Below are 27,226 nucleotides of genomic sequence, written 5' to 3' on the forward strand. Positions count from 1 at the left end.
CTGTCTCACGGTGGGAAGGTATGACATGCATTTAGGCATTCTTGTGTTAGTCTGTGGTATTCCATTTGCTCACTCGTTACTCGTATTACTTTGGTTAATTTAATGTCACGATTTATTCAGAGCTATGTGACATACTACTGGATTTGCTTTACATGTCAGGGTTTTCATGGAAGGTGTTGGATTTGCCTGACACCTTACACTCAGTATACCTATCAAGTCACTGATACAATTAGGCCTTAGTCACGTTAATTATAGTTTGTCACCTTTGTCTGTGTGAGATACACTAATGAGTCAAAAATTATGACTACTTGCTTTACAAGGTGTAGTCCTATCTTAGTCACCAAATTCTAGATGTCTTTCCGAAATTATCTAGCACCCGACGTCTGCACAGAATATTTGGATATTTGGGTCGGAGGTTCGTGGGCATGGAGCTGGCGCCTGATAGCGTCCCAATCGTGTTACATCGGTTCAGATCAAGTGGTTTGCTTTCCGATATATGAACCAGAGCTGCTGCAATCATATTAGCACAGTTCTGGCTTTGTCACACGGACAGTTATCCTTCTGGAAGATTCCAGCGCTGTCGAAAAAGCAGGCATCTAGGGATGCAGGTTGGACAGTGGATTTACTTTCGAAATCTTTTCTTAAAGAATTTACTTTATTTACTAGCGATTCATCAAGAACATTAACACATTTAATCACACTACGTGAGTGTGGAAGTAGTTGCCAAATAGTAACTGATGAAAACAAATTTATTTCAACAAATCGAAATTTTATTCCTAAAACCCCTTTCTTTTTTTTAAAAAAAAAAGAAAAAAAAAACAGATTTAAAAATTATAATCAGAAAGCAGCCTCTAAATATAAAGTTACAATTTATTCAGAGGCAGAAATAACAATTTTTTTTTTACAGTATTAGCTTTCGGGCTGAGAACCTTGCCCCTCCCTTTTAACACGGCTGTAGTCACGACCGCTCACAACAACCTCTGAAAGACTACACTGGTGCAAATCTGCAACTCACCAGATTACTTTAAACAAAAAATTTTAGCAACTCACACAAACACATTAACTATGTATCCAGCAGGACAGATGGAAATGGTACAAAACACTTACATAAAAAAAATATTACTTGCCACTGAATTCGCAACTTGTTTTTAAAAGAAAACTCTTATGGTGGAAGGGTGACAACTTTATATACTAAAATGACCATTTAAATAAAAACCTATGAAATGCAGTCTTACATAAAATTCACAAACATGCTCTACATTACACATATACCGCCTCTCAAGATGATTGGCAAGATAAAAAGATATTTCAGGAGTTCGGCCTTTACACCTTAAGCAAAAAATTCGTTAACACCAAATCCGACAAACATGACAGAGGCAGCTGTTAATGTATGGCAGATTGACAGGGGGATTACTGAACAACCCGAATCGCAGATTGCTCTAACCTGCCCCTACTCCACAAGGGAAAAACGGACCACCCAATTCATAAATAACCACCTTCCCGTGGGTGGACAAATGAAGAAGAATGGTGGGACGACCCCATAACAAAGCGGCTGGTGACCTCACCAAGAAAACAAGTAGAATTTAACAAGTAAATGAAACAACATATCTCCAATTACTTAACTTCTAATAAACTGCGATATCTGGCGAAGACCTGGCGTAGCACCCCCAACGCTCTCCCGAACCGTCCACTGCCAGCCGTTTCAACAGACGCAGGAAGGCAAGCCAATCTCCCGTTTCACAGCATCGCAGCTCGCACCGGCCAGACCAGTGTCGTGGGTTGACTCTTGTTACTCTCGTGTCGGCCACGAAGCCACTACTGCTCGCGATACGGCGCGACCCACTGGACTCACGTGGGGACCTCACATGCGCCGTCGCTCACAGCGGACAAGTCATCTTGTGTCTCAGTGCGTGACCGACCAACCGATCGTTCCAACCGCTAATGACCGTTGCCTGAGCAACTCGAGCAGACTGGCGACCTAACGTGAAGACTCAGATGCAGGAACTCAGCCCCGACCGGACGACTACTAGCGGAGTTCTGTTACTAGCAGAGGGGCAAGACTATCATTTTGCCGGCGTTAAAGTTTGATCCATTCCACGGACATACTAGCACTCCGAACGACAAATTGGCGAGTTTTTTTTTTTCTTTGTTGTGATTTCATTGCCCTACCCAATATGGGCAGGGGAGGGCTGTCAGCGGCACAATCCGCCACTCTTCAGCTGAGTGACATTGCAACTAAAATAAGAATAAAATGTTACATACGTAAGGCGATAAAAAGGGGAAGATAAAACAGAGTAAAGGGAGAAAATGGAGGTAAAAATAGATTTACATGGAGATGTTTATGGGGGACATTTAAAAAAGTAACCAGAAACTTAAAAAACACAGTTGGCGAGTCTTAAAACACAGAGAAGACACTGAATGGACATGCACAGGTTAAAATTCGGCCACAGTATTAAAAACACTCCAGAACAACACATTTAAAACCCACTTGTAGCACACACGACGAAGAATAAAACTGCCAGGTGGGACCTGCTGAGGGAACAGCCAGAGAGGAAAAGGAAGGGAGAGCAAGGGGCAGTAGGGGAACCAGCGGGATGAAGAGAGTAGGGGCGTCAGTGGGTACATGGAGAGGCAGGAGACACGTGGGGTAGGAGATGAAGAGGGAAGACAGTGCAGGAGGGAGTGCAGAGACTCTGAAAGGGGGCACAAGAGAGGGAGGGGGAGTAGTAGGGGGAAGCGGCTCAGGAGGAGAGAGGGGGAGGAGAGTGAGCCCTGAGGAGGAGGCAGGAAGATGGGGTTAGAGTTGGTAGGAAGGGTAGATGTCAGGGTGAAGCTCATCATCCGGGAGGGGTATACGGTGGAAGTTGTGTTTGGATAGGAGATGGTGTGGAGATGGAGAGAGGGTGGCACACAATGGTAAAGGCGCAGCAACTTGTTGGGGGTGGAGAGGAAGGGAGACACCAGGGGGTGAGGGGGATCAAGGCGGTGGACAATATATAGTGTGCGGATGTGTTCAATGAAAAGGAGAAGGTGGGGGAAGGGGATGAGGTCATAGGGGATGCATGTGGGGGACGGAAGACGGATGCGGAAGGCGAGGCGGAGCGCAACACGTTCGAGGATTTGGAGGGATTTATAGAACTGGGGAGGATGGGGCGGATCAAGGATTTGTAGGTGTGAAGGATGGTGGAAGGATGCAGACCTCACATCCGGCCGGACAGGAGTTTCAGGAGGCAGAGGCGGTTGTGAGCTTTGTTTTGGATGGTGAGGAGATGGGGAGTCCAGGTGAGGCGGCCGACGAGTGTGAGGCCAAGGTATTTGAGGGTAGGAGTGAGGTGGATAGGACGGCCATAAATGGTGAGGTAGAAATCATGGAGGCGGAAGGAGCGGGTGGTGCGGCCTATGATGATCGCCTGGGTCTTGGAGGGATTGATACGGAGGAACCACTGGTTGCACCAAGCGGTGAATTGGTGACTGCCGAGCTCATAGCGCTCCTTAAATGCACGTGAACAGGCAACCTTTCCCCTTTCTCACCAGAGGGAGACTTCAAAGCTGAGAGTGCCACAGCGGTGCCACAGCCAGAAACGCAGGGCGACTGCTTCATACTACGCACTGCGGCGCGCTCTTCAAAACTGCAATTTTTACCACGGGTCACAGGTGTTTGACATAATGTTACAAAACTATCATTCCACCGTCCGCCTCCGGTAGCTGCGTGGTCAGCGCGACAGAATGTCAATTCTTAGGGCCCGGGTTCGATTCCCGGCTGGGTCGGAGATTTTCTCAGCTCAGGGATTGCGTGTGGTGGTGTTCTAATTATCATCATTTCGTCCCTATCGACGCGCAAGACGGCGAAGTGGCGTCAAATCAAAAGACTTGCACCCGGCGAGGTTTCTACCTGACGGGAGGCCATAGTCACACGACATTTTTACATCATTCCACCAAACGTGGAACATCACGGTAATCTACACACCTACACGAAATACACAAGTTCACCTAAAATCGGCCATGGATACTCGCCAACTTCTGGAAAGCGCTGTAATTTGTAGGATTACGCGTAATTATGGGGAGGCGTACGTGGTACTACGAAAATAATGGTCAAAGAACGACTAGAATAGCTTAAGGGCAATGGCAGAAGAGGGGAGATCAACGGATTAGCTGATGCGAAACGTGCTTTGCAGCGAGGAGACCATCACATTCATTTTGATAGGACTCAAGTACCGGCAGTCACAAGCGGATACTATGAAATGGTATACAACCCATATAGATTGCGGTGGTAAGTTCCTATGGGACCAAAGTGCTGAGGTCATCGGTCCCTAGGCTTGAAAACCTATCTATTCTGACTTAAAGTAACTTACGTTAACAGCACCACACACACACATGCTCGAGGGACGACTCGACTCTCCGACGGGGGGAACCTCATGGCTCATAGAGATTGTAAAACACACCAGGAATTTCAATAGGAAGGGAGAGTGCGTGAAGTTGCACGACATTTGGTTTCCTGTGCTGAAGAAAATGTGTAGCAGTCTTCCAACATCGGATGATAGCAACAGCCGACGATGGCAGTCGACAACGCACGAATATTGAAAACAGACGTCAAGCCACTGCGCGGAAGCTCGCGAAAGCGGAATTTTGCTGTACTCAGTAGCGAGCAGCGTAAAAGTTCTTTGACACTACAACATAAAAGTTGCCGGTACTAAACTGCGTTTGGGGGGGGGGGGGGGGAAGGTGACTAAAGAGTGTACTAGTCTCCCATAGAATGAAATATAAAATTTAATACGTACCTAACTATGGGTAAATAATCATCTTATGAAATGAGAGTCAATTGCATGAAATTACACCCACGAAAGAATGAGTCAATTGCATGTATAATGCCAAAATACGGCGACATGCAGATGGTCGCAATTTGTGTCTCAAATAGGAATGATATTAGGCTGTATGCAACATTATTAGCAATAGCCATAAAGAGAAACAGGCAAAAGCCTACCTTGTGAATGTTTAGACTAGTAACACATCACAAGCTAATAATGGTAATAACAGTAAACAGGGTTCAAATGGCTTTGAGCACTATAGGACCTAACATCTGAGGTCATCTGTCCCCTAGAACTTAGAACTACTTAAACCTAACTAACGTAAGGAAATCACACACATCCATGCCCGAGGCAGGAATCGAACATGCGACTATAGCGGTCGCGCGGTTCTAGACTGAAGCGCCTAGAACCACTCGGCCACAAAAAAAAATGGTTGAAATAGCTCTGAGCACTATGGGACATAACTTCTGAGGTCATCAGTCCCCTAGAACTTAGAACTACTTAAATCTAACTAACCTAAGGACATCACACACATCCATGCCCGCGGCAGGATTCGAACCTGTGACCGTAGCGGTCTTGCGGTTCCAGACTGTAGCGCCTAGAATCACTCGGCCACTCCCACTCGGCCACAGCGTCCGGCCTAATAACAAGTTTCTGTCCGCGAATCAGCATGGTTTTAGAAAGCAACGCTCGTGCGAAACTCATCTTGCCCTTTTCTCATATGATACACTGAGGACTGTGGCTGAAGGGCATCACGTAGATTCCAAATTTCTAGATTTGCGGAGGGCATTTGACACGCTACCCCATTGCAGGCTGTTAACGAAGGCACGAGCGTGTGGAATAAGTTCACAGATACGTGAGTGACTCGAAGTCCTGTTAAATAATAGAACTCAATATGTTGTCCTCGACAGCGAGTGTTCATCAAGACAAGGACATCGTCAGGCGTGTCCCAGGGAAGTGTGATAGGACCGCTGATGTTGTCTATACACACAAATGATTTGACGGGCAGGGTGGGCAGCAATCTGCGGCTTTTGCTGATGATGCTGTGGTGTACGGTAAGGTGTCGAAGATGAGTGACTATAGGAAGATACAAGACGACTTACAGAAAATTTGCAGTTGTTGTGACGAATGGCAGTTAGGCCTAAATGTGGAAAAAGTAAGTTAATATGGTGAGTAGCACCTTTAATGCTCAGATACAGTGTTACTAGTGTCGAACTTGACACAATCAAGTCGTTAAATATCTGAGAGTAGCACTGCAAAGCTATATGAGGTGGAACGATATATTTGCTTATGTTTCCAAGATAGCTCTGCGTGGTTTTTGCGTAGGGTGAAAGATGTATCACTAAAGACGTATCAGTGCATCGAGCTCATTTATTATCTGTTTTTCGTTCATAAAAAAAATCACATAATACGAAGACTTACAAGTTAGGTACAGTTGTGAAAAAATATGGGAAACTTCATGCGAAATGCTTGCTTGAACTTAAGTGCAGATGCTAGCCTGCCCGGCGCGCTGGTTGAGCTGTTGTATTTGATGACGAACGGCATCGGTGCAATATTACCAATATACTGCGAATGAAGTCTTCGTCGGAACCGTGTCCTGTGTAGTTATGAGCACATTGTGTCAGACATAAGTGACTTCGGACGTGCGCAAAATGTTGGTCGCGTAGAGTGGGCGCTTCCGTAACGAAGGGAAACGAAGTGCCTGATGTTTCAGCAGGCACCGTGTCGAAGATTTATACCCTATTCAGGAAAAGTCGAAAAACATCTTCATTGAGTGATGTTGCAGACGTCTATTGAAGAGGACTGTGACAAAAGAAAGAAAGAAAATAAAGTAAAGGACACCTGCAAAGGTTACTGGGGAACTGCGCGTCGCACTCACAACTAAATCGCAGGTGAAGTGTGTGCTCCGAAGCGAAGCTTACTTGTATTGCCTCTGACGTGACGTGGAGACAAGCAGCATGACCTATTCGGCAAGTATGCATATCACGTTGGGGCAGTGACAGGGCGAATGACGTGTTTATATGTGAACCGACAACCATAGCGCTGCCCATGAAACGAGGAAAGCCAACAGGGCAATCCCGCAGCCAATCAGAGCGTGTGGCGCCGAGTTTCCATAGTTTAAAAATCGTGCCTGGTTGACCCATACAACATTAGTAACTATGGTTCCTACTGGCATCAGCTATCCAGGGTTAAAATTTCGTGTCACAATTTTTCTCCCTCCTGTATATATATAAAGGTCTAATGAACTTTTGTCCGGAAATGCATGGTTTCCATGCTATAGACCATTCAATCATACTTTGTTACAGAATGTATGTATAGCCACCTTGGCAGTACATTTTGTAATTAAGTTAACGCACGGTTACTGTACTTCAGCCTTAATCATACTTCGTTACAGAGACTGCAGTTTAATACGCGGTGTACCATGCAGCACAGTTATAGTATGCATGTTTCCCTCCTAGAGGGTGGTACTGTTCCTCATACGTCATGCCCTAGCGCCCTCTCCTGCCATAGTAACTAGTAATGTTGTGTCCGATTCACTTCTCGCGCTGACTCACCTTGTAATGAATATGATACAGCGCTGTTCATAATGGTTTCGTATTCGAACCGAGAGCTTGCCGACGTTGTGTTTAGCGGGAAGCAAGGTTGCATCGGGAGACCTATCACCGCCAACAACAAGCACAGCATTCAGTGTTTGGAACAGTGTATCACCGCTTGTCTGACACGGTCGTTTCAGGAAGCAAGAAATCATGAAGTATGTACCCGAAGCGTTCAAACACCAGACTTGGAGGAAAATGTGATTAACACTGCGGAAGGCGGTCGCCGTGTCAGTACCAGGCAGATGCCCGCCAGTGCTGGGTGAGCCAGACGACCGTTGGTACCCTCAGCAGAGCTTACTAGCTTACTAGCGACAGACTTTCCACATTGGAAGCAGTTTTGTCACTGTTTTCTTCATCATGCAACCACGATTCCGGTATCTGTGTCATCCATCCAATTCGCAGATGAGGCTATCTTTAAGCGGAGTGGTATCTTCATCCTTCATAATAGTCATCTTTGCGATAGTATGCAGAACCCCCTCAGTATCTTGACAGTGAATCATCAACATCGGTGCAGCCTGAATGTCTAGGCCGGGATAATTGGCAACCGTATTTTGGGACCAGTCTTCCTTCCACGCCACCTCACAGGCCGGAACTATCGGTGTTTGTTGCGGGTGACTTTGCCTCTCCTGCTGGAAAAAGCGCCATTGTTGATTCGAAGGTTACGTGGCTGCGACATGCTGGTGCTCCAGTCCACTTCGTCGTTAACGTCCGGACGCATCACAGTAGTGTGCTCCTCGGTCGATGGATCGGACGAGGAGGTCTAGTTGATGGACAGCATGAGCCCTGCTGCGGCTCGTGTTGGAGGCCTGGCCGTATCGTTTAGTTGACATCGTTGCAGTTGTTTGTCTTCGTCTCGTGTTGACTGGCGCCACTTGGTTTCGCAAGCTTTGCCAGTCTGCTAGTGGCAGCAGCAGCGGTAATCGATATGTAGTAACTGTGTCGACGTCGTTGCTCTTCCGAATCGTGTCAGTGGGCTGTTCGGATGGGGACTCAGAAGGAGCCAGGTCCGTGCATTGCGAGAATACGCCGGAGCCGCTGGCGCCGCCCATTGACTGCCGGAGTGAAGGCCTGTTGCCACGAGGGTGCAGGACCTCGTCATAAACCGGATGCTGCAAGCTTTAAGTTGAGTTCATTTGGCTGCAGGTAGAGAAACCTCCACCATTGTGATGTCTTGCGATTCTCTACTGACTTGGGTTCGTGTTGCTGCTCGTAGTGTTGCCGAGGCGAAGAGCAGAGAGTGGAGTGCTTGGGGAAGGCGGATATGATTAGCTTTCCTGCACTTCTAATTACTATTTATTGCATTCAGTTTGTTACTGTTTGTTAAGTTTAACCAGCGGTATTTTTCCTGCCGCGTGGCCGCCAACACCCTAGTTACCTGCCCTTGGGTTTAGTGTATATAACGGCAGTGTACGTTTCCTTACCTTGCCACTGTTGTCCGGTGACAGATTTCTTGGTTGTAGGTTGGTTGGCGATTTTTCTACTCTGGTGATAGTGATTCCTTTCTCGTTCCGGGCATTCTAAGCACAGTATTCTGCACGCGGAGTCCAAACCGCTGGTTCCAACTTTGGCGTATTTTTACATCTTTGCATTTGGTTTATTTGACGTCAGGTAACCTGCCTATCTCATCGCTCGCGGAAGTATTTTTTTTTTTTTTTTTTTTTTTTTTGCCGGACCTAACAAGAGGCCGATTCCTGGAGCAGCGTCTGTGAATGGCCCTTGTGTGTTTTATTATTGTATTACTTATTGAAATGTTTCTCAATTTTTTAATATAATTGCTATTCGTGGTGTTACAGCAAGTTTAAATGGTTGTGCTACCAAGTGTACCATCACTTTGTCTCACCCTTTTGGTGATCAGTTGCCTGTCTTTTTAAATTAAACTTTGCTATTGCATTGCTGTTTTACAGTATGTTTGTTAAATTTTTTATAATTGACACTCTCGGCGTTATTTGCCTTAAAATTCTAATTGCTTGTTTTTAATACAGTATTTTCTATGTCTGTATTTTATGCTCATTTGGCAAATTGTAGCGCACTGAAAGCACTATTAATTACACATTTGTTTACTCCTTCATTAATAATGTGTGATCTCTTAATTTATTCCTGAGTCTGGAATTACTGTTTTAAAATAAATGTGTGTAATAGCAAAAGGGGAACCAATAGCAACTGATTACGGCCCCGTCCACAACCGTAGCCGAGTCCTGCCTTCCTTGACTACCAGGTTTCACTGCTCGTTCACCGGATCTCAACCACCCGATTTCTGGTTATGGGGCCATTCCATATGAGGAACCCATTCCATATGTGCAGACACTGGAGCAGCTTATTCATGCTGCCTTTGATACTGTTCGGATGCAGCCTGGCCAATGTGGACGTGTGACACAGAACCTGCTACGACACGTACAACCATGCGTCGAGGCACACGGGAACTATTTTCAACACTTACTGTGACTGTGGTTGCACGGTACGGCGCGAATTAGACCGCAGTCTCCCTAACAAATTATGACTGAGTAAATGGTCTCTAGCCTGGAAACCATGCATTTCCGGACATAACCTCATTAGACCAATTTCTTCTGTATCGGGTCATTGATCAATCTTTACGAAAAAGTTTCTCACAATTTGAACATACAACGCGAGTCTTATTGTCAAAACTAGGACTACAAAATTTACATGTGTCACGTTTGCAGCTTTGCTTTGAGGTGCTACAGTTTGTTATAGAGCCTGACGACTTCTCCTCTGTTTCTGTCTTCCTTACAATACCAATGGATGCTGCATTTCGTGGCAACCGTTTCCTGGCTTCAGTGTATGGAGTAACAAGAATTCGTCGTAGTTCTTCGAGGAATATATATTTTTTTTGTGAAGATTATTTCCTTTCCACTCTGAATTGACATCTTTCCACAGTACAGAAGCATTGTAGGCAATAGCGTCAAGCACATTGGAATCTACAGTTACTGGCCAACGACTGGTTTTTCTCTTGCACATGTATGTGGCAGGAAGCTGGTCGGGTGTGTCAACTGCTCCTTTCGTGGTACTGCAGTCTAATATCGGTTTTGGCTTTTTACCTTGTCTGTTGCTTATTTCTTTACCATTAAGCGTTGTGCTCATCAATGCAACGTTCTTACTTATATTTGGATTTAGGATGACACTGTGGTATCTTTCATTAAATACAACTCTGAACTGTGGACATCACTGCATGATAATTTGCGCAGTGATGTCTTCTTCCTGTTTTTCTTTTTTATAACTGCAACCATTAACATACCCTGACCCAACATACGGAATGAAAAAGTTATCATATGTAACATACTGTCCTCTTAGAGCGTATGTCAGGTCCATGACAACACGCAAACCTTGGTTTCTCGCACATGCTATGCCAAGTGGTTTTCCTATGTTCTTAGAGAATATGACTAGCACTGTAGCACAGTGTCAATATCTTTATCCAGTACTTCGTGGGTTTGCTTGGAAAATATTGTTTGAATGGACATTGACCAGTAAAATCCACTAGCTGCTCACCAACATTAAATTTCATCCAGTATTATATAAATTTGCTAGTATTTCCACCCACTGTTCCCGTAAGCCCCTCAAAGTTGCTAGTTTGCCGTTTGCTCTTCGCACCTGCCGATCAGGCTTATTATCGAAATGTAATACTCGAGAGATGTGATAAAAGTTCTTTAATGACACTGTAGCAGGAAAACTTGCTCTACTTGATCCTGGATCCAATAGGCTGCTCGATGATTCACCATACGAATTTTGAACACCAGCAAGCAATAATACGTCAATATATGACTCTAATGTAATTTCATTTAAATCTTCTCATTTATCATAGTACACTCTTCAGGCCTCTATATTAGTTATTTGCAGCTCAGTACTGAAAGGCATTTCGTTCAGGGCCTCTATATAAGCCGTTGGCAGCTCAGTACTGAAGAGGGTTTTATTCACGATTACTTGGAAAGCAGTGGTTGGGAAGGGAGTGAGACAGGGTTGTAGCCTCTCCCAGATGTTATTCAGTCTCTATATTGAGCAAGCAGTAAAGGAAAAAAAAAAGAAAAAATTGGAGTAGGTATTAAAATCCATGGAGAAGAAATAAAAACTTTGAGGTTCGCCGATGACATTGTAATTCTGTCAGAGACAGCAAAGGACTTGGAAGAGCAGTTGAACGGAATGGATGGTGTCTTGAAAGGAGGATATAAGATGAACATCAACAAAAGCAAAACGAGGATAATGGAATGTAGTCGAATTAAGTCGGGTGATGCTGAGGGTATTAGATTAGGAAATGAGACACTTAAAATAGTAAAGGAGTTTTGCTATTTGGGGAGCAAAATAACTGATGATGGACGAAGAGGATATAAAATGTAGACTGGCAATGGCAAGGAAAGCGTTTCTGAAGAAGAGAAGTTTGTTAACATCGAGTATAGATTTAAGTGTCAGGAAGTCATTTCTGAAAGTATTTGTATGGAGTGTAGACATGTATGGAAGTGACACATGGACGGTAAATAGTTTGGACAAGAAGAGAATAGAAGCTTTTGAAATGTGGTGCTACAGAAGAATGCTGAAGATTAGATGGGTAGATCACATAACTAATGAGGAAGTATTGAATAGGATTGGGGAGAAGAGGAGTTTGTGGCACAACTTGACCAGAAGAAGGGATCGGTTGGTAGGACATGTTCTGAGGCATCAAGGGATCACCAATTTAGTATTGGAGGGCAGCGTGGGGGGTAAAAATCATAGGGGGAGACCAAGAGATGAATACACTAAGCAGATTCAGAAGGATGTAGGTTGCAGTAGGTACTGGGAGATGAAGAAGCTTGCACAGAATAGTGTAGCATGGAGAGCTGCATCAAACCAGTCCCAGGACTGAAGACCACAACAACAACAACATGGAAAGCACATTTTATATCATTTCCTCTGCACGTAGCATATGTGATTGGACCAGGTGTTTCTTTGATTATGTTTGCACTGTACGCCATTCCAGGACTTGTAAACAGCACCGTTCTCCAACTGATGTTCTTATCTTTCGATAGAACTATTTCTATAGCATGTGCATTGTCACAACTTACCTCCTTGTCGAAAGCATGATCTTCGATCTGATGTTGCGTGAATGCTGTCTTCAGCTGTATGGGTTTCTTCCTCTGATATATCGTCCCCACTATCAAATGCATTGCCTATTGTTTCTCATTAACTTTCAGTTGGGCGATATTTTGCCATGTTAACAATACACCACTACCTACGGCAAGAACTGAAAATATAACGTCTTCCTTCGACAATGAATCAGAAGAGACTGATTTCTTACTCTCCAGCATTTACATCTTCAGCAACATATTGTTTTTTTTTTTGCCAAAGCAAACAGCGACCTCCATGGTTGTGTACAAGATACACACAAGAATTTTGATACGATGGAATGTGAAAGTCAATAAAATTTCTGTAGAAATGGGTATTAAAAGCAGTCAGGTCATTATGACACAAAACACGTAAGTTAATGATTTCAATTACGAAAAATCAGAAATCAAGGTTTTATGTGATGTAGTTTTGAATAGAAATAAAAACTAAACTCCTCCCGAACAGGCCATGAAGACCCAACGGTACTGACCGGCCGCCGTGTCATCCTCAGCGAATATGAGACACTGGATGCGGATATGGAGGGGCATGTGGTCAACATACCTCTCAACCCGGCCATATGTCAGTTTCCGAGACCGGAGCCGCCAATTCTCAATCAAGTAGCTCGTCAGTTTGCCTCACAAGGGGTGAGTGCACCCCACTTGCCAACAGCGCTCGGCAGACCGGATGGTCACCCATCCAAGTACTAGTCCAGCCTGACAACGCTGAACTTCAGTGATCTGACGGGAACCGGTGTTACCACTGCAGTAAGGCCGTTGGCTTGAATAGAAATAAATACAAACATTACATTTAATTTAGTAACAGGAACATAAATTTATTTTCTGCTCATGTTGACCCAGGAACAACAGCAGGGTTAACAGTAACGTTTGAAACTCTCCTGTCAACACCGTATGGCCACAAAAATATTATCCAGTATTCATTTCACTTCCTACGGATAGTTCTGCCACTTAAACTCTTGAAACAGGTAGTCTACAAAAGCACCCGGTAAATCATGTTTGATCCACCACTGATGCTTGCAATCATCGTAACCTGATTAGACATTATTGTGACTTTTAAGGCAAATCACATACGACCATCAGTATCTTCTAGCCTGTTCCTGCAATACATATTCCTGCTACAATTTTAGTATTCTTTGTTATTCATTTCTGATTCCAGTCATTTTTCTGTTTTTAGTACAATAGTGTGTGGGAAAATTTTCCGTTAATAAGTGACACTAACGGTACGACTTTAGCAGGGTCATTCCTACAGTTAAATAATATCATGTTAACGTATTCTCTCTTCGTAATCTACAAGCATGAAACTCCATTGTGATATGTAACCTACAGGTAGATTATATTTAAATATTAGAAAAGTGATCTAATTACATACGTGTATTCAGTTATTACTGATGACACTCATTTGTTTGAAAAAAAAGTTGTAAATGGAAATAAAATATGTTTGTGACATTACTATCAATATTATCTATAAATGTCTTTCTAACTTCCTCTGTATGACCATTCTCTTTGATGCGACATCTACGTAAATTTTTTATTCATTACTTATGACCATTGATGTAATTGTAATTAATTTGAGGATGAAATTTCAAAAGTAATGTCCTATTGCGAGGTTGGTGAGTCGAACCCGGGACTCCAGATGACAGAGCTGAAGCCAGTACCCACCGCACCGTATTTCGTCAGGAGGCCGAGCAAGTTCAAGAGCGTCGAGGGGCAGTGCAGAGTGATACAGTGGTATTCGGTAACATTCCTTTAATCAGCTAATTTACAGTACTCCATGGTGAAGCGTAGTGTTAGCTTGCCGCCTGCCGATGTCCCTCGAGTCCAGCCTGCTCAGCAGCCTCCTGGTATGCCGACGCCGCTTCTGTTGTCATCAACGCCGCCCGCCGATGGAAGTCGGCCGCCGTTCTCCCGGCCACCGTCCGCCGATGCATTGCGACTTGCGCCGCGCTGCTGCCCGCGATTCCGGAGACTCCTACAGTCCCTGGTGCTCGCCGCCCTCTGCCCCGTTTGGCCTGCTCTGTCCGACCCTGGGACGAAGGGGTGTACTGGTCACCTGTGGCCCTCGACCCGCTGCTGATCCCAGGAGAGGACCAGACTCGAACCAGTACTCTCCTGGACGCTGTGCCTCAACTTGCCGCTAGTGGTACTTGCCAGATGGCAACACCCGCCGCCGTCTCTGGTGCTGTCGCAGTGCTGCTGCGCCTCCCACAGCGTACGCCTCGCTCGGTCCCCGGCACGCCAGTTGGGAAGCGAACATGGTCCATAGACTCGAGTGGAACCGAACCCCTCCTGGACCTGCTGTTGACCGCTGTCACTGCCCTCTTTCAGGCAGACCATGCGACCTCCAAATTCCAGGCCGTTCCGTCCTGCTCCGGTGTTGTGTCCCCGGAGTGGGAATATAGCTCAGACAAGTACATAGAAACAAAGTACAAGTTTATGCAGAATACTTGTAACATTGCTGCCAGACCGGCCCCTATTAGCGTAGACCAGCACAGGTCCGTTCTGACGCTCGACTGCCCTGGCACACTCTGTCAAGCTAAAATTGCCCATCTATTTATATTGGTTTCTGCCGCACTTCTGATGTAGTGTCAGAGAAAGACAGAAACTATGGCAGGGATAAATTCCCACACATCAGCTATTTACAAATAGCCACTCTTGGCCCTGGCCTAGTGCCCCGCCTCATACATCGCAAAAACTTAAAGCAACACTGCAGTTTCGTGGCTCGTTGCTGTCCTCTCAAAACAAATCGTGCATGCAATAACTCTGTTGAAGCTCCGTGCCCACGGGTGCCATGTTTACCTTGCCTGGCCTGTTGGCTGTCCTCTGTTACCACACTCTGCCAGCGGCCCCAGATTTCATCGCCCAAAAGCGCCTTCATTCAATTTTGATAAAATTTCCCTTTTCCTTGACTAGGACTGACAGTAGTGCATCGCACCTTCCTCCTTTCAACAATATTCGTCCCGAATCGAGATAAAACAGACGTTGGCGGTGGCTGCGTAAACATACCTTGTTCACAAAACTTACATTCTACAGTCTAAAGCTAACGAGAATATTAAAACACTAACTCCACACCTGTACACTGTTTACACTGGTTACCCATGCTGTAGGAAACTGATGTGTTGGCACTTCCTCCACTGGTGTACGTTTCCACATTCTCTGCAAAGCTATACTCTAAAGAAATCGAAAAACGGCACACCCTGTGGCTGAAATGCTCACTGTCATTATCCTGTTGCTCCGATGCTGTTGTAGCGTTCGAACGTGTTCCAATACTTTATTAACCGTGATAGATCCTGCCTGTCCGTTAATAAAGAAACGCAATATTTCCAGAAACTGTGGGTTTAACGTGGAGTTCAAATATGTCAGACTCTGCACTGGTAATAACTCCAGAAACCCTTCCTGACAAGACAACGTTCCCTGTGACAAAGTTAAAACTGTTTATCCCGTACGTGATGCTGGATGACGGAAATAGTCCCCCGCAATCTCACAAACCGTACCATTTATAATTATTCTACTCTCCCGCAGTTGCAACCTCCTTATTCTATCCGCTCTCTGATTGCTATAACCAGTGACCATCACCCATATCGGCGTAAATACCGAACATAACCAATGCCTCTCTACCTTCTGGAGGTAGGAATGTGCCAATAACATCTCTTTTCCACTACAAGTTACTACAACATCGTACGACATCCTCAAAAATTCCCGACAGTTCACTCTCCCCCTATCGAATTTTCTGTAAAAAATGAAAATACATTCCTGGAAATTGAAATAAGGACACCGTGAATTCATTGTCCCAGGAAGGGGAAACTTTATTGACACATTCCTGGGGTCAGATACATCACATGATCACACTGACAGAACCACAGGCACATAGACACAGGCAACAGAGCATGCACAATGTCGGCACTAGTACAGTGTATATCCACCTTTCGCAGCAATGCAGGCTGCTATTCTCCCATGGAGACGATCGTAGAGATGCTGGATGTAGTCCTGTGGAACGGCTTGCCATGCCATTTCCACCTGGCGCCTCAGTTGGACCAGCGTTCGTGCTGGACGTGCAGACCGCGTGAGACAACGCTTCATCCAGTCCCAAACATGCTCAATGGGGGACAGATCCGGAGATCTTGCTGGCCAGGGTAGTTGACTTACACCTTCTAGAGCACGTTGGTTGGCACGGGATACATGCGGACGTGCATTGTCCTGTTGGAACAGCAAGTTCCCTTGCCGGTCTAGGAATGGTAGAACGATGTGTTCGATGACGGTTTGGATGTACCGTGCACTATTCAGTGTCCCCTCGACGATCACCAGTGGTGTACGGCCAGTGTAGGAGATCGCTCCCCACACCATGATGCCGGGTGTTGGCCCTGTGTGCCTCGGTCGTATGCAGTCCTGATTGTGGCGCTCACCTGCACGGCGCCAAACACGCATACGACCATCATTGGCACCAAGGCAGAAGCGACTCTCATCGCTGAAGACGACACGTCTCCATTCGTCCCTCCATTCACGCCTGTCGCGACACCACTGGAGGCGGGCTGCACGATGTTGGGGCGTGAGCGGAAGACGGCCTAACGGTGTGCGGGACCGTAGCCCAGCTTCATGGAGACGGTTGCGAATGGTCCTCGCCGATACCCCAGGAGCAACAGTGTCCCTAATTTGCTGGGAAGTAGCGGTGCGGTCCCCTACGGCACTGCGTAGGATCCTACGGTCTTGGCGTGCATCCGTGCGTCGCTGCGGTCCGGTCCCAGGTCGACGGGCACGTGCACCTTCCGCCGACCACTGGCGACAACATCGATGTACTGTGGAGACCTCACGCCCCACGTGTTGAGCAATTCGGCGGTACGTCCACCCGGCCTCCCGCATGCCCACTATACGCCCTCGCTCAAAGTCCGTCAACTGCACATACGGTTCACGTCCACGCTGTCGCGGCATGCTACCAGTGTTAAAGACTGCGATGGAGCTCCGTATGGCACGGCAAACTGGCTGACTCTGACGGCGGCGGTGCACAAATGCTGCGCAGCTAGCGCCATTCGACGGCCAACACCGCGGTTCCTGGTGTGTCCGCTGTGCCGTGCGTGTGATCATTGCTTGTACAGCCCTCTCGCCGTGTCCGGAGCAAGTATGGTGGGTCTGACACACCGGTGTCAATGTGTTCTTTTTTCCATTTCCAGGAGTGTAGTTTCCCCCATACAATGACAAAACTGAACTAACAAACAAGAAAACCGCAACTATTATCGGACCCACCAAAACGAGAGGAAAAGAGAGGGAAGAAAAACACACATACAAAAAAATTGAAACACATATTATCCCTTGATACAAAAACACAAAATGTAAACATGCCATACAATACTACACATACAATAATTTACTCCCTCCGTGATCTTAACAGATACGAAACGTTATGCGTCGGCTGTTGTGCTTCTGCCCAGACCTTCTTCCGTTTGCTTTGCCTAGCCTCTGCAGTGGGGTCACTTCCTTGTAATTGAGGTAATCTATCCACCATTCCTTTAAAAGCCTTTACTCTACTCATGTGGATAATGGAGGTTTTTGTTGGCAGCTGCACTTTAACATTCACAGGCGAAGTCATCTCCACGACCTGGTATGGTCAGTGGTACTTCGTCAAGAATTTTTTCGTCTTTCCCTTAAATGGATTCGTGATTAATACCCACTGACCTACCCTGTATTGTGGTAAAGGTCCCAACCACCTATTCTGTTTTTCCTGCCTTTCCAACGCTTTCGTATTGGCCTTCTGTACCCTCTTCTATTGTATTGTCCTTGCAAATTCCATCACTGCATCCCCTTTAACTCCCAATTTCGGACATAGAACGTCAAATGACGATGGCAGCTTTCTTCCGTAGAAACGGAACTTCGAAAGATGACATTCCGACCCGCGAATGTATTTTTGTGTTATAACTCGATACACCGTATGGAAGATAAACGTAACAGTTATCATGGTTTCCATTCACATAATAACATAGCATTTTCGAAATTGTCCTATATACTCGATCTGTTCTACCATACGGCTGCGGATGAAATGGATTGGTCCGTAATTTTTTAATTCTCAATAGACGACACAACTGTGACATTAATTCGGACAGGAAGTCAGTAATTATAGTATCAGGCATCCCAAACTTCAATAATCAGTTCTTGACTAAAGCTTGCGCTACCGTAATTGCCTGTTTCTCTGGTATTGCAACCATGGCTAGAAACCACGAAGAGTGATCAATTATTGTTAAAACTTAACAATTTCCTGTCTGTGTTTTGTTGTATGGACCTTAAATATCTAGCCCGATAAACTCGAATGGTTTCGAAGCCTCTGGTAACCGTTACCATGGAACTCTTGCGGGTGTCAGATCCGTTCGCTGCGCACACGGCACAGAGTTTGCTACGTATTGTTCCACATTCCTTCTCCGAGTGCCCACCAAAATCGTTCTGCTACTCGTCTTCCCACTGGTTGACGACCACAATGCCCCGGGAGCACATGATCATAAGCCTGCTTTAAGAAAAGGTTCAAAAGGCTCTGACCACTATGGGACTTAACTTCTGAGGTCATCAGTCCCCTAGAACTTAAAACTACTTAAACCTAACTAACCTAAGGACATCACACACATCCATGCCCGAGGGAGGATTCGAACCTGCGACCGCAGCGGTCGCGTGGTTCCACACTGTAGCGCCTAGAACCGATCGGCCATCCCGGCAAGCCTTGCTTTAAGACTTCCTCTCTCAAACTCTTTGGTATCACTACCTGTGGGCTGCATCTGGTAACTCTACACAACAGATTTCCCTCCACAATGAAATGTGGTTGAGTTCTAAAACTCTGGCACTCCTCATCATCTACTTGTGCCCTTTGCCATTCCGCAACACTCTTACCCATTACTTCTAATGCGTCTAATGTGCAACTTAATGCATCTGCATTACCGTGTTTCTTCCCTGGATTATGAAGTACTTCAAAGTCAAATTCACTTAATTTTAGAGCCCAACGTGTTAATCGACTAGAAGGATGCATGAGACCCAGAAACCATCTCAACGCTGCATGATCCGTCACAATCTTAAACTTCCTACGATAAAGGTAACAACGAAAATACGTTACTCCGCATATTACAGCAAACATCTCCTTTTGCGTTGCGGAATAATTCCTCTCTACCCTATTTAACTGCCTAGAAGCATACGCCACCGGATGCTCTTGTCCATTCACCATTTGCCCCAAGACACATCCTACAGCGCCATTTGAAGCGTCACATGATAACATGAAGTACTCTTCAAAATTCGGAAACACCAATACCGGGCCAGAAATTAATCTCATGTTTAATTCATCGAAAGCTTCCTGACATTCCTCCGTCAATTGAAATTTAACCCCTTTCTTTAAAAGCTTAGTTAACGGCTCGGCTATTTTAGCTAAATGTTGTACAAATTTATGATTATTACTGACATTTAGCGATTTATTCGGAATGGGGGGTAGGTTACTGGCAACACCGACTACGAAGCATCACATACCACCAGTGTTTAGGAAACCATATAGGATAGCACGTCATATGCAACTGCTACTAGAGGCGTTTATAGAGCAACCACTACAGGATGGAATCATAGAAAACAGCGATAGGCCATATTCAAGCAATGTAGTTCTCGTACCTAAGAAGCTGGTGGATGCTACAAGGAAAAATAGGTTTCGTTGTGATTATAGGGTTCTGAATTCGAAAACCATTTTGAATGCATATTCGATTCTGAATATCACGGACACATTGGACAATCTGGGACAATGTAAGTATTTTACGACGATGTATTTACGGAGTGGATACCATCAGTTGGAAGTAGCGCCAGAGGGTAGGGTGAAGACAGCTTTTACTGTTCCTTGGGGGACACCATCAGTATATATGTATGCCGTTCGGGTTGAATGCAAATGAAACTTTTCAGCGATTATTAGATGGGATTTTAAGGGGACTGAAACCAAAGACATGTATGGTTTACATAGATGACATTATAGTATTTTCTAAGGATATGCCAGAACATGTATCGCGTTTAAGAGAAGTCTTTAGGAGATTGCGGTCGGCACGGTTTACATTAAGTTTAGAAAACTGTAATTTTGCGCAGACGCAGGTCAGATATTTAGGTCATGTAATTAGTGAACAAGGGGTTCAAACTGATCCTCGATTAAAAGAGGCAGTTCAAAATTTTCCGACACCACGTACAACGAAGCAATTACAATCGTATGTTGGGTTATTATAATTTGAGTGAAAAGTAATGGTGCAAAATGCAAAAGGTGCAACTACAACTAAAGAGAATTTTTTAAGTGCAGGTAATGTAATTTAAGCACGGTACTACTTTCTAAATCTCAATGTGGTACAAACAATGCTAAACACTTAAGGTAGTTTGTCAACTATGTTAATATGTTTACAACTCAGCAAGGAGTACGGTAAAATATTGTGAACCCGGTTGTGTTTCTTTCAAATTGTTTTCATTCTGCAAGAAAATGCCTAATGTCCTAATCATACTTTTAAGAGTATTAAAAGGCTATAGCTGTATTCTCAAAGATCATGCGATCGAAAAACGAGCGAATTATTTTATGTTGACAGACTCAATCAATCAGGATTCTACCTAAATGTGCTCTAGTTAATAAGGTACAGTGTAAGTTAGGAACAGGGTATCATCTCAGAGTTGTAAGTGGCAAGCAAAACAGTGTGACAGTCAACTCACTACCATTGATAGGGAGAAGGCCTCAGACACGGCCAACCGATTCGGCTCACGGCCAATCGATTCGGTTCATATTTGGCAAGTAGCTTATGTACGACGTAAAACGTGAGGCTAAGGTATTTTGGCTCAACAGCGCCCTCTTGTTTAAGAGAAAACTACGCTTAATGTCTATGATGTATAATCGACTCTGAAGTGACGGGATCGACAAATAAATTGATATTGAACATTTTCTATTAACATATATGCGGAAAGAGCATCTTATGCTGGAAATCAATCAAAGAAACTTCCTCGACTTCTGCATGTGTACCACTGAGGTAAGCGCTGTTAAACGAGAGCGCCACTCGCGTAGCAAGCCAGACATCGGAAGCAGAGAACCTGTGTTCGATGCCCGGTTACATTCTGAAATTTTTTTTTATTGTACTTATTTTTGAAACGTCCCCTTAGAACAATTGTACATGTGAAACGTCCACTTAGAACAATTATACAAGCCTGTGCTTAACCTGGCACACAATAATTTTAGCGCAACGCAATCTGACTATCAAAAATCCCTGCAAAAGAATGGCCCTGACTAACTTTAACCTATACCTTTTACAAATCACTTACCTCACAAAAATCTTCGCTACTCAAGCTACTGCAAAACAGCGAGCGCCACTACTGCCAGCTAAATAAAAGATACAAACCACTGAAGGTACTAACTACTGATAGGGATAGTTAGCAAATGAAAGATATTAATAGAGAACAAACAATGTATTTACCTTAATATTCATAATTGACATTCAGTCTTACAGATTACCAAAACTCCGCCATCTCTCTCCCCACGTCCACCACTGCTGGCGGCTCACCTCCAACTGCGCAACGCTATGCGCTGTTCACATCCAGCTATAGCAGTTCATGACAACAATGGCAGGCAACAATGCAAACTAGCCACAGACTGCACACAGCACAGCCAGTGATTTTCATACAGAGCGCTACGTGGCATTACCCATATAAAAATCTAAACAGTCTACTTACATAGCCCCCATGCTCCCCACAAAAAAGTTTACAAAATATTTTTGGGCAGTGGCCAATAAAGATTGGATAAAATTTTTCATAATTACAATAACAAAGATATCAAATGCACACACTTATTGATACAATGTTGGTCAAAAGCTAAAATTTTCTCACAGTCCATAAAGACAGTCCAGATTGTTCATCATAATAGTAATTACAGGTGTTTGTTCACAAAGTCTCATTAGTAAAAAAAATTGCACACAGAAGTAGTGGATTTCCATGCAGTCTTGAAGAAGTAGTGTTGTCCTTACAACGGAAAGACAGTGCTGACTCTTGACATGCTGACAGGTAATGGGCCACAACAGAGCAAACCCACAGCAGAGTCATTCGACGTTTTGAAGAAGATTGGTAGGTAGGTCATCACAGAGCAGACCCACTGTAGTCCTGGTAGAGAGTATGGTATTGGTGGGCCACCAGAGGAGCAGACCCACTGTTGTCCTTGTAGAGATGGCCAGCAGCCATCTGTTGCGACTGTGCAGGTGCACAATCACCATTGAAGAGTCTTGCAGAGAAGATAGCAAGTCCATAAACCACCACTTGTGCACTCACAAAGTTTGTGGAATTGTCCTTAGAACCAGCAATGCTGTTATCCAGTCCCTTGCGGAATTATTAACACACGTGCAAACACTATCAGTCCCTACTTCTCACATATTGTCCATATACTATGACCAACAGAATGTGTGCAGTGAAATGAATGCGTACAAGTTGCTTAATTGGATTAACTGGCGTCAATTACAGTTATATAACATAAGAATACAATAACAAAGGTACAAAATACATCATTAAAAACATAATAATACAGATAACATTTGTAGTAATAGGGGCTTTACAAAACAATAGAAATAAACATATACATCAGTGTTACAGGAATGATGACATGAGTACATACATAAAAGATCAGAATCACTCTTAAAAATTCAACTTCACACATGAGCATTAAAACAACACAGAATAAATAATGTCTAAGCATCTTTACAAAGAAAATAACAGAGTATTAGAAAAATTCTACAACATAGCTCTCATCAGCTAAACACATAAAGACAGGAAAAACACAAATACACACGGGTACCCAAACACATAGTGGGATAACACAAAAGGAAAGGACAGGGTTTGTTTTCAGTGTAACATTTGGTACTGCAGTCCACCCCACAACTTCATTCGATAGATCTTTCGTCTTATTTCAACATTTGTTTCCACCAAAAAAATCCTATCCAAGCATGCTTTCTGTATTTATATGTTCACATGTTGCTTACCTCATCATTTATTTCCAAGAAAATCCTACCTATACCTCGATCCTGTATTCTATTCATATTTCTTTCAAAATAATTATTTCTGATTGTACAATACTCATTGGGCCCAAATCTTTTTCATGTAACCTTGCAATGCATACTTTACCTATTCTCCATAGTCAGTTTCTTATATAGTCTACCCCCTCTTAAGCTAACTTAAATCTACTGAGCTCAGATATATATACCAAGGGACGAGGCAATGCAGCATCACAACAAATCAACACAAACAGAAATGACAAAAAATGCAAATTGGCAAAGCTAGCAGCATAAATTAGCAAAAGTCAAATTCAATAACACTATGCCTGGCAAACAGCAGCAACTTATACCTAAACATGACATAGCGCAAGCAGAAAAAATATTACAGTAAAAACAACAATGCAGACAGGGGAAATGCATATTCACATCTTAATGTCTATGTAATTAAAGTGGTCATCTTAATGTCTATGTAATTAAAGTGGTGCACCATAACAACTTATTGTAAGAAAAATATTACCATGTACCTGAAAAGAAAATTAAGTGTTACTGTTACGAGTTACTTCTTATTGTTCTTTCCTTTCCAAGTGCTCCTTTTTTAAAGAATGTGGATTACAAAATTATCATTTAATAGATCTGTTGACAGAAAGAGTTCACATTAGCAAATGCATCTCATTTTATAAAAGCAATGCTGCAACACAGCTGGAAACCAGACATCAAATGAAATAAGCAATTACACAAACCAAAGCATAAAAATGTCATTCAGTAGTCATGTGACATTTCATTTCATAAGTTAATTGCTCTCAACTCTCGTACAAAGACTCTTGTCATAATCAGGTGTGCAGATGTAAAAATATTTCTTGTCATTTTGTTAGGCATTTCAGTAAATATCATAAATTTTTAAGTAACGAGGGTGTCGCATTAGCGATGAAAGGCACATCCTAATGGTTTATTCTCCAGGTGTTTGACACAGCTGTGTGCCCACAACGCATTACAAAAATCATATGTTTTCAAGTAACGAGCGTGTCGCATTAGCGATGCCCTCTACAAAGGAATGTCATTAACAGGTGTATAGGCCTCTCTTTGTCCTTCTCTTCCACCTGTGCCTCTGGCACACCCTAATGGCTTTCTTTTCTACCTGAGCGTCTGAAAAGGCTTGTTCTCCAGGTGTCTGACACACCTGGGTGCCCACGTCGCATTATGTGCAGGTGGTCACTTAACTTTCTTACGGAAATATTTACGACAGCAGTTTCCGCTACAGTGACAGTCTCATCTACAAAATTTCACAGGTCAAGAATTAGCGTTGCAAATGTGTAGAAACAAAATGCTATTGATATGACAGTGTCCAAAAAATTTTCGTCTTCATTGTGATACATTCACGCATTTACACACACTTCATAACTCTTAAAGTACGATTCTTGGTTTCAAACATCCTTTTTCACAAGTTCGCGTCCCTAACCACTATTCATTACTCCTTACCTTATTCGTCGACACTTCTTCAATCTTGCATCATAACAGATAAGTAGCATAATCAAATAACTCATATAGCGTCAGCCTATTAATCATAAACATACCTCAGCAGCATAATACACATCGTCATCGTAATAATTACATCATAACACCTCAGTCAAATGTCAAAAACGTCGTAGCTTCCGCCAATGATTTCAAAACCTAAAGAAAATCCTCTGCTCATTTCAGTAGTGTCATCTACCTCAAACGTACTTTAAAATCATACTCCCTTACCAAATACATCATTCAAAGCTCTCATAGTATCACAATGGTTCCGAAAAAATATGAAGAGTTCACACAGTACAGACAAAATACAATTCCTTAAGTGTGAAATAATCCAACTCTGTAATTGCGTAAACATGTGTCACTGACGTAGTAAAAAGGTTTGTCTCTCTCAGTTAAATGATCAGATAGCTGTGTAATTTATGTGTTAGAGAAACATGGTACCGATGTGTTAAATTGTATAAGCAAATACCATATTAGCTAGGGCTCCTTGTGCTTGCCAAACACATGGTACACAAAGTAAGCATGTACCCCCCTGAGGATTATTGTAATTATACCCTCAGGTGTTACAGATTTCAGCAATGGAATGAAATGTATTGCGAAAAACTTTCTTTGTAATTCAAAAATCTTTAAAAATAAATGTTTTAAGTACAAAATTAATCACTTAAATACGTGTCCTGTAGCGCTAAATGTGCGTCTTGCTGTAAGATAATCTCTGGGGAGTATCGTAGTTATTGTCCTCCGAAAGCTAAGTTCGGCAGAAGTCAATGTACTTACCTCATGATAAACAAAGTGAAATGCTTTGCGTATAGATAACTTAGTTATTACGCTTATTGCCGTGATGAGGAAAGTACTGTGCTGTAACGTATTGTTGTGCTACAGAAAAGGCTGTCTCATTGTAGCAATAGCACAAAAGTCACCACTAAAACATGTCTCACTTTATAGAAGAATTCAGAAAAAACTGTGCAGATATAAAACAGATACACCGCAAAAGCAACATTGTAAATTGTCACTCATTAGTAACATCGTGATATAATCGTGTAGCTGTCAAAGAAACCAAATACTAAGTCATCTTGAATCTCACAGAAAGTACTTCAAATCCTGAATCCACTCTCAAGCAAACCAAAATGTTGCATGAAAATTTCATTAGCAGTGCTGGTAAATGTTCTAATCGTGCAACTAACAAGCAAGAATGTACACACACAATTACACTGTGTCGTCTGTTCGCAATAACAATGCATTCGTAATTTCTGTTTAAATAATTTCTCTTGGTTCTTGACTGGATGGTTAGTTAGCTTTAAAACATAGTTGCATGTTAACAGTTTCTCAGTGTGACAAATTGTACAAGTAGCGTGAAGTGAAAATTGCAAAGACTAAGTTAAAAAGCAGATTATCTGTCAATAAATGGTTTTACATGAGAAATGTGGTGTAAACCTTTACTCTTCCTAGTACGCAGAGTTTCAACTTCAACGCAATTATCATGTGGTATACGTCGGATTCTGTAAGGTCCATTGTAAACTAGAAAGAATTTGTGACTCAAGTGTTTCTTCTTATGTGACAATGAATGAGCTTTAATGAGAACTTTCTGACCAATATATAATTTCTTTGCATTTGCTTTACCGTGTAGTTTTCTCCTTTTGTCTGCTGCAGATTTTATATTCTTTAGAGCCAAATCAATTATGTCTTTGTGTCGAAGTTTACGTGTATTCGGGAAAGGTACAAGCTCTCTGATTCTGTTCGGAGGTTCTTCATTCTTCAGTACAAGAGTAGGTGGTAAAGCAGTGGAATCATGAGGCATTTCATTCAGCACATTTTGAAATAAGTGTAAATATCTGTCCCAATGCTGATGCTTTCTGTGACAATAAAGTCTGCAAAGCTTATTGATTTCTTTCATAATCCGTTCAGACGGGTTACAGTGTGGTGAATACAATGAAATAAAAACAGGTTTGATTTTATGATTCCGAAGCATGCGTGACCAAACAGCAGATCTGAATTGCGGTCCGTTATCTGAAATGACTTTACTAACGTGTCCCACTTCACGTAAGAAATTTTTAACAAAGGCGTTGGATACAGACCGTCCAGTGGCTTTACGTAACGGAGTGAAAGAAACAAATTTTGAAGTAAGTTCAACAGCGACTAGAACGTACGAAAATCCATTCGATGTTCTGACAAGGGGTCCCAAGAGATCAACAGCAGCAAATTCTTTTAATTTAGAAGGA

At 43.4% G+C, this 27,226-nt stretch overlaps 1 pseudogene; it reads right to left on the reverse strand.

The window, feature by feature from the left end:
* Positions 1-13,147: 13,147 nt before the first annotated feature.
* LOC126177478 (5S ribosomal RNA) lies at positions 13,148-13,265 on the reverse strand (annotated as a pseudogene).
* Between the last annotated feature and the right edge of the window lie 13,961 nt (positions 13,266-27,226).

The sequence above is a fragment of the Schistocerca cancellata genome, chromosome 3 (assembly GCF_023864275.1).
Source record: "Schistocerca cancellata isolate TAMUIC-IGC-003103 chromosome 3, iqSchCanc2.1, whole genome shotgun sequence".
Classification (NCBI taxonomy): Eukaryota; Metazoa; Arthropoda; class Insecta; order Orthoptera; family Acrididae; genus Schistocerca; species Schistocerca cancellata.